The sequence below is a fragment of the Leptodactylus fuscus genome, chromosome 4 (genome assembly GCF_031893055.1).
Source record: "Leptodactylus fuscus isolate aLepFus1 chromosome 4, aLepFus1.hap2, whole genome shotgun sequence".
NCBI classification, from domain to species: domain Eukaryota; kingdom Metazoa; phylum Chordata; class Amphibia; order Anura; family Leptodactylidae; genus Leptodactylus; species Leptodactylus fuscus.
Genome location: NC_134268.1, coordinates 128215341 through 128228911, shown reverse-complemented (window position 1 = coordinate 128228911; position 13571 = coordinate 128215341). Strand labels below are relative to the sequence as shown.

General features: G+C 46.2%; 1 long non-coding RNA gene across 2 annotated transcripts in view; it reads right to left on the bottom strand.

The window, feature by feature from the left end:
• LOC142200592 (uncharacterized) overlaps positions 1–10615 on the bottom strand; it is a 973077-nt gene extending 962462 nt beyond the window's left edge. For both annotated transcript variants that reach the window (XR_012715463.1, XR_012715464.1), the window contains exon 1: positions 10546–10615. This is a non-coding gene — a long non-coding RNA (uncharacterized LOC142200592). The remainder of the gene's footprint in view (positions 1–10545) is intronic.
• Between the last annotated feature and the right edge of the window lie 2956 nt (positions 10616–13571).

The following is a 13571-nucleotide window of genomic DNA, read 5'->3' as shown; positions in this document are numbered from 1 at the left end:
CCAATAGAACTCCTAACACGTCTCCCAGGGAGATGCCGCGCAGCAAGGAGACCGCGGCGACTCCATATCCTGACAAAGTGTCTTTAGTGAATCTCTGGTAAGGAAAGGGCGTATTCTGGAGATGTTTTTGAGGTGGAGGTGACATGAACGTGCGAGTGATTCAATATGAGGGGTGAAGGAAAGGCCTGCATCAAACATGACCCCGAGGCAGCGGGCCTGCTGCCTAGGAGTTATAGTAAGGCCTGAGACTGCAATGGATATATCAGGGACAGATCTATTAGATGGTGGAAACAGTAGTAGTTCAGCCTTAGAGAGATTTAGTTTCAGATAGAGTGAGGACATGATATTTGAGACAGCAGAGAAACAGTCACTGGTGTTCTGTATGAGTGCAGGGGTGATGTCACGGGAAGATGTGTATAATTGGGTGTCATCAGCATAAAGATGGTGCCTGAAGCCAAATCTGGTGATGGTTTGTCCAATGGGGGCTGTGTAGAGAGAAAAGAGCAGGGGGCCTAGGACCGAGCCCTGAGGAACCCCAACAGCAAGGGAAAGAGGGGAAGAAAATGAAAATGAAAGTGCGGTCTGAGAGATAAGAGGAGAACCAGGAGAGCGCAGTGTCATTGAGGCCGACTGAGCGGAGCATAGTGAGGAGAAGTTGATGGTCAACAGTGTCAAAAGCTGCAGAGAGGTCCAGAAGAATAAGAAGAGAGAAGTTACCATTGGATTTAGCCATTAGGAGATCATTGGAGACTTTTGTGAGAGCCGTTTCAGTAGCGTGCAGAGCGCGGAAACCAGATTGTAAGGGGTCAAGCAGAGAGTTAGCAGAGAGATAGCGGATTAAACGAGAATAGACCAGGCGTTCCAAGAGTTTAGAGATGAAGGGGAGGTTAGAGACAGGTCGATAGTTAGCAGCACAGGACGGGTCCCGGGAGGGTTTTTTCAATAGCAGAGTTATAGCAGCATGCTTGAAAGAGGATGGGAAGATTCCAGGAGAGAGAGAGGTTAAATATTTTAGTAAGGTAAGTCGTGACAGCAGAGATTGACAGCAGAGATTGGAGAATTGTGTGAGGGGAAGGGGTCACTACTGCAGGTTGTGATTTTCCCCTCTGACAATCCTACGAGCAGTTGTCTCTGAAATTTTTATTGGTCTTCCAGACCTTATCTTTGCCTCTACTGTCCCTGGTAACTGCCATTTCTTTATTACATTGCGTACCAAAATGGCAACTGATAACACTTTTCTATCTTCTTATAGTCTTCTCCTGCTTTGTGGGTCTCCACCATTGTCATTTTCTGAGTGCTAGGTAACTGCTTAGTAGAACCCATGGCTGTATTTTTTGGTAAAAGGTTAGAGGAGGCTGGGTTTTTATAAAGTTGTAAAATTTGCATCACTTCGCCTTTTCTAACAATGATAGTGAACAAGCCATAAACCTAACTGGCTAACTGGTTAATGAAGGTCTGAGACCTTGGTCACAGTTATCTGACCACACATATCTACAAGGGTTCCCAAACTTTTGCAAGGTACTCCTTTTCCCTTTTCACTCTAAAATTGTACTCAAACATAATAATACACTAATATTGCTTAAAATGATACACAAGTGTGTTAAACCTTTATCTTTAAGCCTTTTAAAAATCATTTCTTCAACTTGCTTAATACAGATGAGCGACCACCGTTCAATCAAATACATATTCGATCGAATATCAGGCCGTTCAAGGTATTTGATTCCAATCGAATACCACGAGGCAAACACAGTAAAAATTCGTATCCCCTCCCACCTTCCCTGGCGCATTTTTTGCACCAATAACTGCACGGGGAGGTGGGACAGGAACTACGACAACGGATGCATCGAAAAAAAATCGGAAAAAGGAATTGGCGGCCGAAATCAGGTGACCTCCAATTTAGATGAATGGTCGATTTAACATTCGATTAATTTGGGACTGTGAACTATGTGACTGTGAGACAGGGATAGATCTACAGGCAGGGTTAGCTAGGAATTACCTTTATTTAGGGGGGAATGTTACTCACCCAGCTCTTTGGGGCTCAATCTGGTCGGGATCCCTGTCAGCTTGCGATGTGCGCGAGCTGACTTTTTCCCATAGGAATGCATTGACCAGCGTTGATTGGCCGAATGCCATACAGACTACAGCATTCGGCCAATCAACGCTGGTTCTGCCGGAGGAGGCGGAGTCTAAGATCCGTCCACAGCAGTTTCCATTGTGGTTCGATCTCAGATGTAGCAGTGCTGACATGGCACTGCTACATGGAGAAGCGGCAGAGCTCAGCACACACAGAGATGCAGCAGAGCTGAGTGTGCAGTATGGTTCAGCGCACACTCAGCACTACTACATCAGATGCAGCAGAGCTGAGTGTGCAGCAGGTTCAGCTGAACCCTGCTGCACACTCAGCTCTGCTGCATCGGACTGCTACATCGGACACTGCTACATTGATACATCGGTCAGCACTGCTACATTGGCCCGTGCGCTCAGCTGGGCTACTCCAGAGATGCAGCCGAGCAGAGCGCATGCCCAGCACTGCTACAGATGAAGCAAAGCTGGCTGTTCACTGAGCTCGGGTACTCTGGAGTAGCCGAGCTGAGCGCACAGCCCGATGTAGCAGTGCTGGCCGATGTAGCAGTGTCCAATGTAGCAGTCTGATGCAGCAGAGCTGAGTGTGCAGAAGGGTTCAGCGTACACTCAGCTCTGCTAAATCTCCTGTGTAGCAGTGCCAGCACTGCTACATCTCAGCATAGGAATGCATTGACCAGCGTTGATTGGCCGAATGCTATAGCATTCGGCCAATCAACGCTGGTTCTGCCGGTGGAGGCGGAGTCTAAGAGCGGTCCACAGCAGTCTCCATTCTGGTCCAATCTTATACTCTGCCTCCTCACAGACGAGCCTCCGGCAGAACCAGCGTTGATTGGCCGAATGCCGTACTCTGTATGGCATTCGGTCAATCAACGCTGGTCAATGCATTCCTATGGGAAAAAGTCAGCTTGTGCATATCGCAAGCTGACAGGGATCCCGACATAATACAGTGACTTGGGCATGTTAGATGCCCCAGACATGCTTCCCCTGCTGTCCCAGTTGCATTCCAGGGTGTTGACATCATTTCCTGGGGTGTCATAGTGGACTTGGTGACTCTCCTCAGTTGAATGGTGGGATCCCCTGAAACAAAGCATTTTTCCCCATAGACTATAATGGGGTTCGATATTCGTTCAAATAGTCGAATATTGAGCAGCTATTCGAAACAAATATCGAATATTTTACTGTTTGCTCATCTCTATTGCTTAACTCTTTACAATAACAGTCATTTTGACTAGGGGTGTCCAAACTTTTGCATGCCACTCTAAGTACAGAATGAGCAATGGCACAGGGGTGTGACATTAGATCTTAGCCAATTTTGGCTCACAACAGTCACATTCCTATAGTGCAGGGGTCTCAAACTCAATTTACCTGGGGGCTACTGGAGGTATAGTCTGGGTGAGGCTGGGCCACATCAGGTTTTCCCAAAAAATGTTTTTTCTAAAAGTCGCCATATTCTGACAGCCGTATTTTTTTTTTATACTTCTGTGTACGAGGATGCATAGGGCGTCTTTTTTTTGCGGGGCGGGGTGTATTTTTTAGTTATACCATTTTGGGGAATTGCTTTTGCTTTGATCATTTTTTATTCAAATTTTTATCAAACCAGTGAAAAAATGGCGGTTTGGCACTTTTGACTTTTCTTTTCCTACTACGGTGTTTACCGTACAGGAAAAATATTTTTATAGATTTGTAGAGCGGGCTTTTTCAGACACCGTGATACCTAACGTGTATGTCTTTCACAGTATTCAACTACTTTTACATGTGCTCTAGAGAAAGGGGGGTGATTTAAATTTTTAAAACTTTTAAATTTTTTATATATTTTTTTAACTTTTTAAAATTTCTTTTTGCATTTATTAGACCCCCTATGGGTCTTGAACAGGGGTGAACCATGGGTCTCTGCCGCCTGAGGCGGTCATCAGAAAGCTGCCCCCCCCCCCCCCGAGGAGGGGGCGGGGTGCGGAGGGGCGGGGCCAAGCGGAAGGGGGTGGGGCTGTGCGGAGGGGGCGGGGACGAGCGGAGCGAGCGTCTTTAGCAGGCAGAGAGCAGGCAGGGTGAGGACCGAGTGGAGCGAGAGTCTTTAGCAGGCAGAGAGCAGGCATGGAGAGGACCTGCTCTCTGCCTGAGCGTGAGGGGCGGCCGCTGAAGCAGCGCTGCTCCAGCGGCTTTCCCAATCCACCGCTCAGTGACAGTGACCCTAAGCCAGTCCAGGACAGCTTATCCTGGACTGGCTTAGGTCAGCAAAAATTCCGCCCTCCCCGGGGCCCTGGCATAGCGCCGCCTGAAGCGGTCGCTTCAGGTCGCCTCATGGGAGGTGCGGCGCTGGTTTTGAACCCCAGGGGGTATGATCACTAATGCAATGCATTGCAATGCTAACCTAAAGATTACCTTTTTTCCAACTTTTATGCACTATGAACCTCAGCATTTAGTAACCACTCTCTGTAACTTTACTTGGTGTGCCAATTTGTGACCTACATTCTTCGCCACACTTCAATAATACCACTCACGGTTAATTATGGAAAGGGAAAAGATGTTGATTTCCAAGCAGATTAGCCCATTAGACCCAAAGATTCAGCAAAACTCAACTGTATATAATACAGAGAGGAAGTTGACAGATTTTTGATTGATTTCTATATAGATCAATAGCACAGCAGGCTTCCCTGGTAAGCAGAACATTTTTTTTCATGTACACAACAATCTGGCAAGTGTAGTTATCCAAACAATCCTATCTTTCCTGTTTCAGTGCATTAATCAACCAAGAAATTCCTTATTTAGTTTCAGACAACTCTGTAACAATACAAAGACATAGATGACTCTTTTAACCTTTGAAACAGGTTTCCTTGTGATTTATGTTTTGCTTGTTTAGATATGTGCACTGTTTTGAGATACACATGAATCTTAATGTTTTTATCACACCATACACTTGAACAGCAGGTAGAGAAAATACAGCTGAAGCATAAATAACTAGGAAATTTTATTACATAAATGTTAAGTACTAGTCAATAAAATGTTTTCCCTGGGAAATCAGATTATTTGATTCCACTTATGGAAATCAATGATATTTCTAGAACATACAGTACAGTATAAATAAACAAAAACAATACACATACAACACAGTGGTGTTTCACAATAAATGTATTCCAATAGCATCATTCTAATCATTCACAAATTCTAATAAGTGTAAACCTTTGAATGCCGGACATACTGTATAAGAGGAGGTTTTATTCATACATGTCCGTCTGCACATACAGAAAAATCACTCAACCTGTTTTCTCTGGTTCCTTTGAATATATTTTTTATTGGGACATTGCACAAACCTGAGGAAAACTCATGTCCTGTTTACATCAGCGCTTGGATTCCGTCCGGGGGAGTCCGCATGGAGACCCCCCCCCCCCTCCGAACGGAATACCAAATGCAGGTGTGCTGTGCTGTAAAAGTGCACAGACCCCATAGACTTTAATGGGGTCTGTGTACTTATCGGCAGATGTCCGCAGGGATCATTCGGACAGGAAGGTAGTTCCCAATCTACTTCCCTGTCCGCATGATTCGTGAGGGTAGCGCGTGGCAAGTGCACGGACAACATTATAGTCTATGGGGTCTGTGTGCTTTACAGCACAGCGCTTGCAATTGCGTTTGTATTCTGTTTGGGGGGTCCCCATACGGACTCTCCCCGGATGGAGAGTCCGGGGCAGAGTCATCCCTGCAAAACTAAAGGCATTTATTTTGATTCATTCACAATGTTGCAAGTTCACTGCTCTGCTATATCAAACTTTGTCATAAAATTTATCAGATCCATTTTGCCAGCACTTCTAAACCATCACTGCAGTCTGTTTTGTCTTTAGTTTAGCGGTAGATAACATATTATAGATAAGTGTATCCACAAGATGCAGTGTCTTTATAGCAACTAATAAACATAACAAAATAGGGGCACTCAGAGAAAGAGTGCATAATAGAAAATGGTAAGTACTAGAAATGGGATGAACCGGTTCGTAATGAACCAATTCAACTTGATTATATTCCAAATTGTTCAGTTCTTAACAAAAGCAAACAAATGGTGATTCGCTCTGGATGAACAAAAATGGCCACGCTATAAGAAAATAGTCATTGTCACGTGTTTGACTAGGAAATACAGAGCATACACGTGTGCAATGACTCACTCACGATCTGTGACGTAGAAACATTTGACAGCCTCTCAGTCAATAGACAATGGTAGGTGGACCTTGAAGTGTTGATGTCATATGGTATAAAAAGCTTGCACATTCGTTTCAGCATTTAGTTGCTGCAAATGGTGAACATTAGAGATGAGTGAACAGTGAAATATTCAATATTCATTTCCAATAGCCGCTCAATATTCGACTATTCAAACGAATATCGAACCCCATTATAGTCTATGGGGAAAAATGCTTTGTTTCAGGGGAACCCACAATTCGACTCAGGAGGGTCACCAAGTCCACTATGACACCTCAGTAAATGATGCCAACACCTCTGGAATGCAACTGGGACAGCAGGGGAAGCATCTGCACCATCTCAGCCTATCAAATACACACTTTCCACACTTAAAAAAACCCACTATGAAAGTGGGAAAATACCTGGAAACCTTCTTTCCTCCCCAATTGGATGGACAGAAAACCAAATTTTAAGCTAAAGAAACATTACCAAGCACCCCTTTAAATCATGTTGCCCATTACAACCACATATGGAATAGGCAATGGGAAATCCAACAGTAGCCACCCTTAACTGTCATTGTGGATGTGTGTGTGTGTGTGTGTGTGTGTGTGTGTGTGTGTGTGTGTGTGTGGTAAGACCTTCCAAAATTCACTTTTCTGGCCCTTAACATGAGCCTTTCCAAATTAAGTTAGAGGCCCTTGAGCTGAGCTACCAGCAGAGATTAAGGCCCTTTAGGTGACTTCAGCCTCTTACCAGCAGAGTTTTAGGTCCTTTAACTTAGTTGAACCTTGCACCAGCAGTGTTTTGGCCCTTGGAGTGAGTTGAGCCTCTAACTAGCAGAGTTTGGGGGAATCTGGGTGGATTGAGACTCTAACCAGCAGAGTTTGGGGGAATCCGGGTGGATTGAGACTCTAACCCGTAGAGTTTGGGGGAATCCAGGTGGATTGCGACTCTAACCAGTAGAGTTTGGGGGAATCAGGGTGGATTGAGACTCTAACCAGCAGAGTTTGGGGGAATCAGGGTGGATTGAGACTCTAACCAGCAGAGTTTGGGGGAATCAGGGTGGATTGAGACTCTAACCAGCAGAGTTTGGGGGAATCAGGGTGGATTGAGACTCTAACCAGCAGAATTTGGGGGGATCAGGGTGGATTGAGACTCTAACCAGCAGAGTTTGGGGAATCAGGGTGGATTGAGACTCTAACCAGCAGAGTTTGGGAAATCAGGGTGGATTGAGACTCTAACCAGCAGAGTTGGGAGGAATCATGGTGGATTGCGACTCTAACCAGTAGAGTTTGGGGGAATCAGGGTGGATTGAGACTCTAACCAGCAGAGTTTGGGGGAATCAGGGTGGATTGAGACTCTAACCAGCAGAGTTTGGGGGAATCAGGGTGGATTGAGACTCTAACCAGCAGAGTTTGGGGGAATCAGGGTGGATTGAGACTCTAACCAGCAGAATTTGGGGGGATCAGGGTGGATTGAGACTCTAACCAGCAGAGTTTGGGGAATCAGGGTGGATTGAGACTCTAACCAGCAGAGTTTGGGGAAATCAGGGTGGATTGAGACTCTAACCAGCAGAGTTGGGGGGAATCCGGGTGGATTGAGACTCTAACCAGCAGAGTTTGGGAAATCAGGGTGGATTGAGACTCTAACCAGCAGAGTTGGGAGGAATCATGGTGGATTGAGACTCTAACCAGAAGAGTTGGGGGGAATCATGGTGGATTGAGCCTAGCAGGAGCAGAATTGTGCAACGCTGATGATAGTGGAGGAGGAGGAGGAATTGTAGAGGGTGAGAACACACATGAAACTTCATGTCGGGGTGCTTGACACCGGTGGACATGAAAATGATGGGTCTATCCAGTGGCTGTTCATTTTGATCAGCATCAGCCAGTCAGCACTGTCAGCTGACAGCTGGCTGCGCTTATCCGTGATTATGCCACCGGTTGCGCTGAAGACCCTTTCCAAAAGCACGCTGGTGGCAGGGCAGGAAAGGACTTCCAATGCATACAGTACAAGTTCCAGCCACAAATCCAACTTGGAGACCCAATAAGTATAGGGCGCAGAGGGATCGGAGAGGACAGGGCTGGGGTCGGCCAGGTACTCCTGCAACACGCGCCTATACTTGTCCCTCCTGGTGACACTAGGCCCCTCAGTGGTGGTAGTTGGGCGAGGGGGTGCCATTAACGTGTCCTAGACCTTGGTGAGTGTGCCCCTGGTGGGTGTGGACTGGATGGCAGTTGTTAGCCTGTTGGAGGAACTCTCCTGTGTGCCGTCAACGAGAGTTGATGGAAACATCTCCATCATATTCTGCACAAGTTGCTTGTGGCAGTCACTAATGCGACTGGCCCTCCCCTCTACCGGAATAAAATTAGAGATATTATTTTTATACCGGGGGTCGAGGATTGCAAAAATCCAGTAGTGGTTGCTCTCCTGGATTTTGACAATGCGTTTGTCACTTGAAAAGCACCCCAACATGAATTCAGCCAGGTGTGCCAGAGTGTTACTTGGCATGACTTTGCTGCCCCCACCAGAATGGTCACTCTCCATTTCCTTATCTTCCTCCTCCTCCATTTCGCCCCATCTGCGCTGCAGCAATGGGACGCAATGAACTTCCCCGCTAGCCTCCTGTGTGACAATGAGATCATCTGCCACTTCGTCATCCTCCTCCTCCTCTTCCTCCCTTAATATATGCTGTGAAGCGGACAGGAGTGTGCACTGACTATCCTGCTGGGATGGTTCTGCTCCTATGCCCAACTCCTCAGTGTACAATGTGTTATTCCTGATGGCGATGAGGGATTCTCACATCACACACAGGAGCGGGATTGTGACACTCACGAGTGCGTCGTCACAGCTGACCTTCTTGGTGGACTCCTCAAAGACACGCAAGATCTCGCATAAGTCTTCCATCCATGGCCACTCATGGTGCATAAACTGCGGGAGCTGACTCTGAGGAACCCTTGGGTTTTGGAGATGGTACTCCATCAGGGGTCTCTGCTGCTCACACAATCTACTCAATATGTAGTATGTCGAGTTCCAGCGTATGGGGACGTCGCACAACAACTGGTGTTCTGGCAGATGGAGGCATTGCTGGAGGCTTCGGAGGTTAGCAGTGGCTACTTTAGACTTGTGAAAGTGAGTACACAAGCGCTGCACTTTCACCAGTAGCTCTGGTAAATTGGGGTTCGTTTTTAAAAACCATTGCTCCAGTAAATTGAAAACGTGGGCCAGGCATGGAACGTGTTGGAGGTTGGTAAGCTCCAGAGCCGCTACCAGGTTCTTGCCGTTATCACACACAACCATGCCTGGGTCCAGGTGCAGCGGCAAAAACCATGTTGACGTCTCATCGAGGAGGGCATCCCTCACCTCGGAGGCAGTGTGCTGTCTGTCCCCCAAGTTGATGAGCTTCAGCAGGGCCTGCTGACGTCTCCCCACGCCAGCGTTTCCAGCAGATAGCTGGGGTCAATGTGATGGCGGAGGCGGAGGAGGAGGGTGGTGGTTCAGAGCCCCTGCCAGGAATGTTGGGCGGGGAAATGAGGTAGACCGCCCCAGTTTGTGACGGCCAGCCTCAAATATATTCACCCAGTGTGCCATCTGTGAAATGTAGTGTCACTGTCCGCATGCACTTGTCCACGCATCGGTCGTCAAGTGGTCCTTTGTGCAAAGCGCGGAACTTAGGGCCCGCCTGATGTTGCATGACACGGCACACTGGGAGAAGTAGTGAAGGCTAGGGACGGCATAGTGAGGTATGGGAGATGGTGGGTTGCTGGGAAGAGGAGCATGATGGTGCAGGAGAAGGAGCTGAGGCAGGAGAAGGAGCTTAGGCAGGACACGGGGAGGATGAAGGAGAAGTTTCCAAGGTGGCGGAGGCAGATGTGGAGATGTCCTGGCTGCTGGTCTGGACTGCAGTGTCAGCACTGGCAACAGTGGGAGAGACAGTGGCGGCAACGCTGGACAATGATTGTCCTGCGTTTGCTCTCTCCCACTGAATCCAGTGCTTGTATTCAAAATGACGGCGCATTGCAGTGGTCGTAAGGTTGCTCTTTTGTTGCTCTTTTCAGAGCCCCTACTCAGTTTCGAGTTGCAAAGTGTGCAAACCGCACTATATTTGTCATACATTAAAAAATTTCCACACCACCGAAGACCGTGGCCTCGATATGGGAGTTTTTCTAGGCTGGCTAGAATAGGGAACATTTTGGGCCCTGCTGGCTGTGGCTTGGCTTCGGTGAAGCAGCTGTCCTCTGCCTCTGGACATGCCTCTGCCTCTAGCCACCCTCTTTGGTGCTGCACTTCCCTCCACATATGCACTGCTTTCCCCGCTTGACATCCCCCCTGTCCAGGTCGGGTCAGTGTCCTCGTCGTCCACCACCTCCTCTTCCAATTCTTCTCTCGGCTCCTCCTCCTCCTGCACACTGACTATGGCAACAGGCTTCTCTGATGGCAACTGTGTCTCGTCATTGTCGTCACTGAGGGCCGATTGCTGGTCAACAACAACAGGAGATGGTGGGTGCTCCAGTGTTTGGGCATCAGGACACAGAAACTCATTTGGTATCTCCGGTGATTCGGGACGTGGTGGGACAGAGAGAGAGACAGTGAATGGACCCGAAAACAGCTCCTGGGAGGTGGGAAAGGTGGGATTACTTTGCTGGGAAGATTGGGCATGTTGTGAGGAAGGAGAACCAGACTGTTGGGTAGGAGGAGGAGTTGATGTACAGGCTGACTGGCTGGTGGAGAATGTGCTGGAAGCATTATCCGCCAGCAATTGTAACACCTTCTCCTGGTGCTCGAGCCTGGTTAGTGTTGTACCCTGCACCCTACTTAATGTGGCCATCAAGCCGGGGACTGTGGGGAAGCTCAATGCTTGCTGCCGCAGAGCAGTAGGCATGGTAGACGCTGTTGGTTGACCGCAACCTTGCTCACCATCTGCATTTCCATGCCCCGGCTTCGTCCCCGACCCCATCCCTTTGCGCTAGTCTTACGCATTTTTATGGCCTATACACCGAGGACACCGGACCTATTTGCTCTGTATACCTGTTTTGGGGGGACACTGCCTGGAAAGCTGGGTTGAGCATATATAGCTGGACCTATTTGCTCTGTACCCCTGTTTTGGGGGGACACCCCATGGAAAGCTCAATGCCTCTCCCTGCAGTATATAGCTCTGAAAAGAGCTGTTGTTTTTCTTCCGTTTTTCCCTGCCTACTAGAAGCTAATACCAATCTAGCCCTCAGCAGATCTCTTTCTCTCCCTATCTCTCAAATGTCACAAAAAATACCACAAATTGGTATGCCATCTGGTGTAATTTAGTACATATTGTATAAAAAACCACCAGGTAAGAAAATGTAGAAAAATATGAAATTTTTATTAATAAATAAAATTACATAGACCAAGACAACATATAACATGTATACATATAGGGGAACAGAAGATACCCATTAAGGAAGCACGGGATGGAAGGGATAGATATGCATGGCATTCACTGAGGATATAGGATAGGCAAATACTGTGTATATATGAAACAGCATGGGGTTGAAATGACCACAAAAACCAGTGGACAGCATGTGTGTGTATTATAATGGCAGGTTACCCCTCCTGGGTTATGCATTTTATAAATTATATGCTGATAGGTGTACTTTCACTTCTTTGCATGTATACTTGCGTCTGCTCTATCTATCTGTTCATTCAGACCTTGACGCATGTGCTTAACTGGCATTTCTTTCTTTCAACACGAGTATACATCTTTACATTGCTCACTTACTAAGTTTATGCGCACATGCAGAGGGGACGGCCATTTTTTCATACCGCATTTTATGCCTTACGCAGTAACTATTTATGTCGGCATACACTTCACAGGTGGCAGGATTAAGGTAATGAATGCAGATGATTTTAATTTCAACACTATATATACCCCCATGATACATGTTTTCATTGTCCCTTGACAAAGCCCTGTCGGGCGAAACGCGCGTCGGGTTGGGAGCACGGCTGGGAGCACTGTCTGTACGGTCTGTATGAAGGGATAGCTTTGGTTCGTTTATATTCTCTAGGGGGCAACTCTGTGGTTTATTTGGTGGTTTATTTTCATGTGTTGGAGCGTGTGGGTTAAGCAATTTAGCATATTACTTGTTTCCACTGGTTTTTGTGGTCATTTCAACCCTATGCTGTTTCATATATACACAGTATTTGCCTATCCTATATCCTCAGTGAATGCCATGCATATCTATCCCTTCCCTCCTGTGCTTCCTTAATGGATATCTTCTGTTCCCCTATATGTATACATGTTATATGTTGTCTTGGTCTATGTAATTTTATTCATTAATAAAAATTTCATATTTTTCTACATTTTCTTACCTGGTGGTTTTTTATACAATCTCCCTATCTCTCACCACAAATGTGACGAAGATGTGACTGAATATTCTTATAAATGGGAGCTCACATGTTTTCTGCAGCCAATGTTTTTTTTAAATTTATTTCAATGCCTCCATTGTAGTAGTTTTTGTCCCACCTCCCCTGCACAGTTATTGGTGCAAAAAACGCGCCAGGGAAGGGATACGAATTTTTAATGCATTTGCCGCGTGGTATTCGATTGGAATCGAATACCTCAATTGGCCTGATATTCGATCGAATGCCTATTCGATCGAACGGCCTTCGCTCATCTCTAGTGATAAAAAATGTGATCAAATAAATCTGTTATCCATCTCACTGCATCGTAGCCTATAGGCTTAGTTATATAGAATAAGCAATAGAAACTCCAGTAATAGTTGAAAGACTAGGAGTACTTAGAAAATCAAGCAATCACAAAGGGCAGATTAGTGCCAGAATTGAATATTGAGTTGAATTGAAATGAATATGAGATATGACAGGTTCATAGGCAGTGGTACTGGGGGAATTTGTGCTTCTTGTGTTGATCTCATATACAATTAACCTTGTCATTGCCAATAATCTAATTTTATGACACTTGTGCAATAGGTTCCACTTGGACAATATAGTACAGGCAACACATTTTAATGCTGAACTGGTGTCTTCTTCAGGTTAACTAAATAAATGGATATATAGATACAACAAAAAATATATAGTCATAAACTTAGCCCAAAGGAACAAGAGTTAAAAGAGGTAAAACATATAAATATTAGGGTCAATGCATACTGAGTTTTTTGGCAAGGATTTTGATGCTGAATCCGCCTCAAAATCAGCCTCCAAAAAAAGTCTCCAATAGAACTCCATTGGGAGCTTTTTTTGAAGGCTGATTTTGAGGCGGATTCAGCCTAAATGGGAAAACGATAAAATTCAATATCAATAGAACCCGTAAGTGTCTAAAAATAATACATCATGTACCGGTT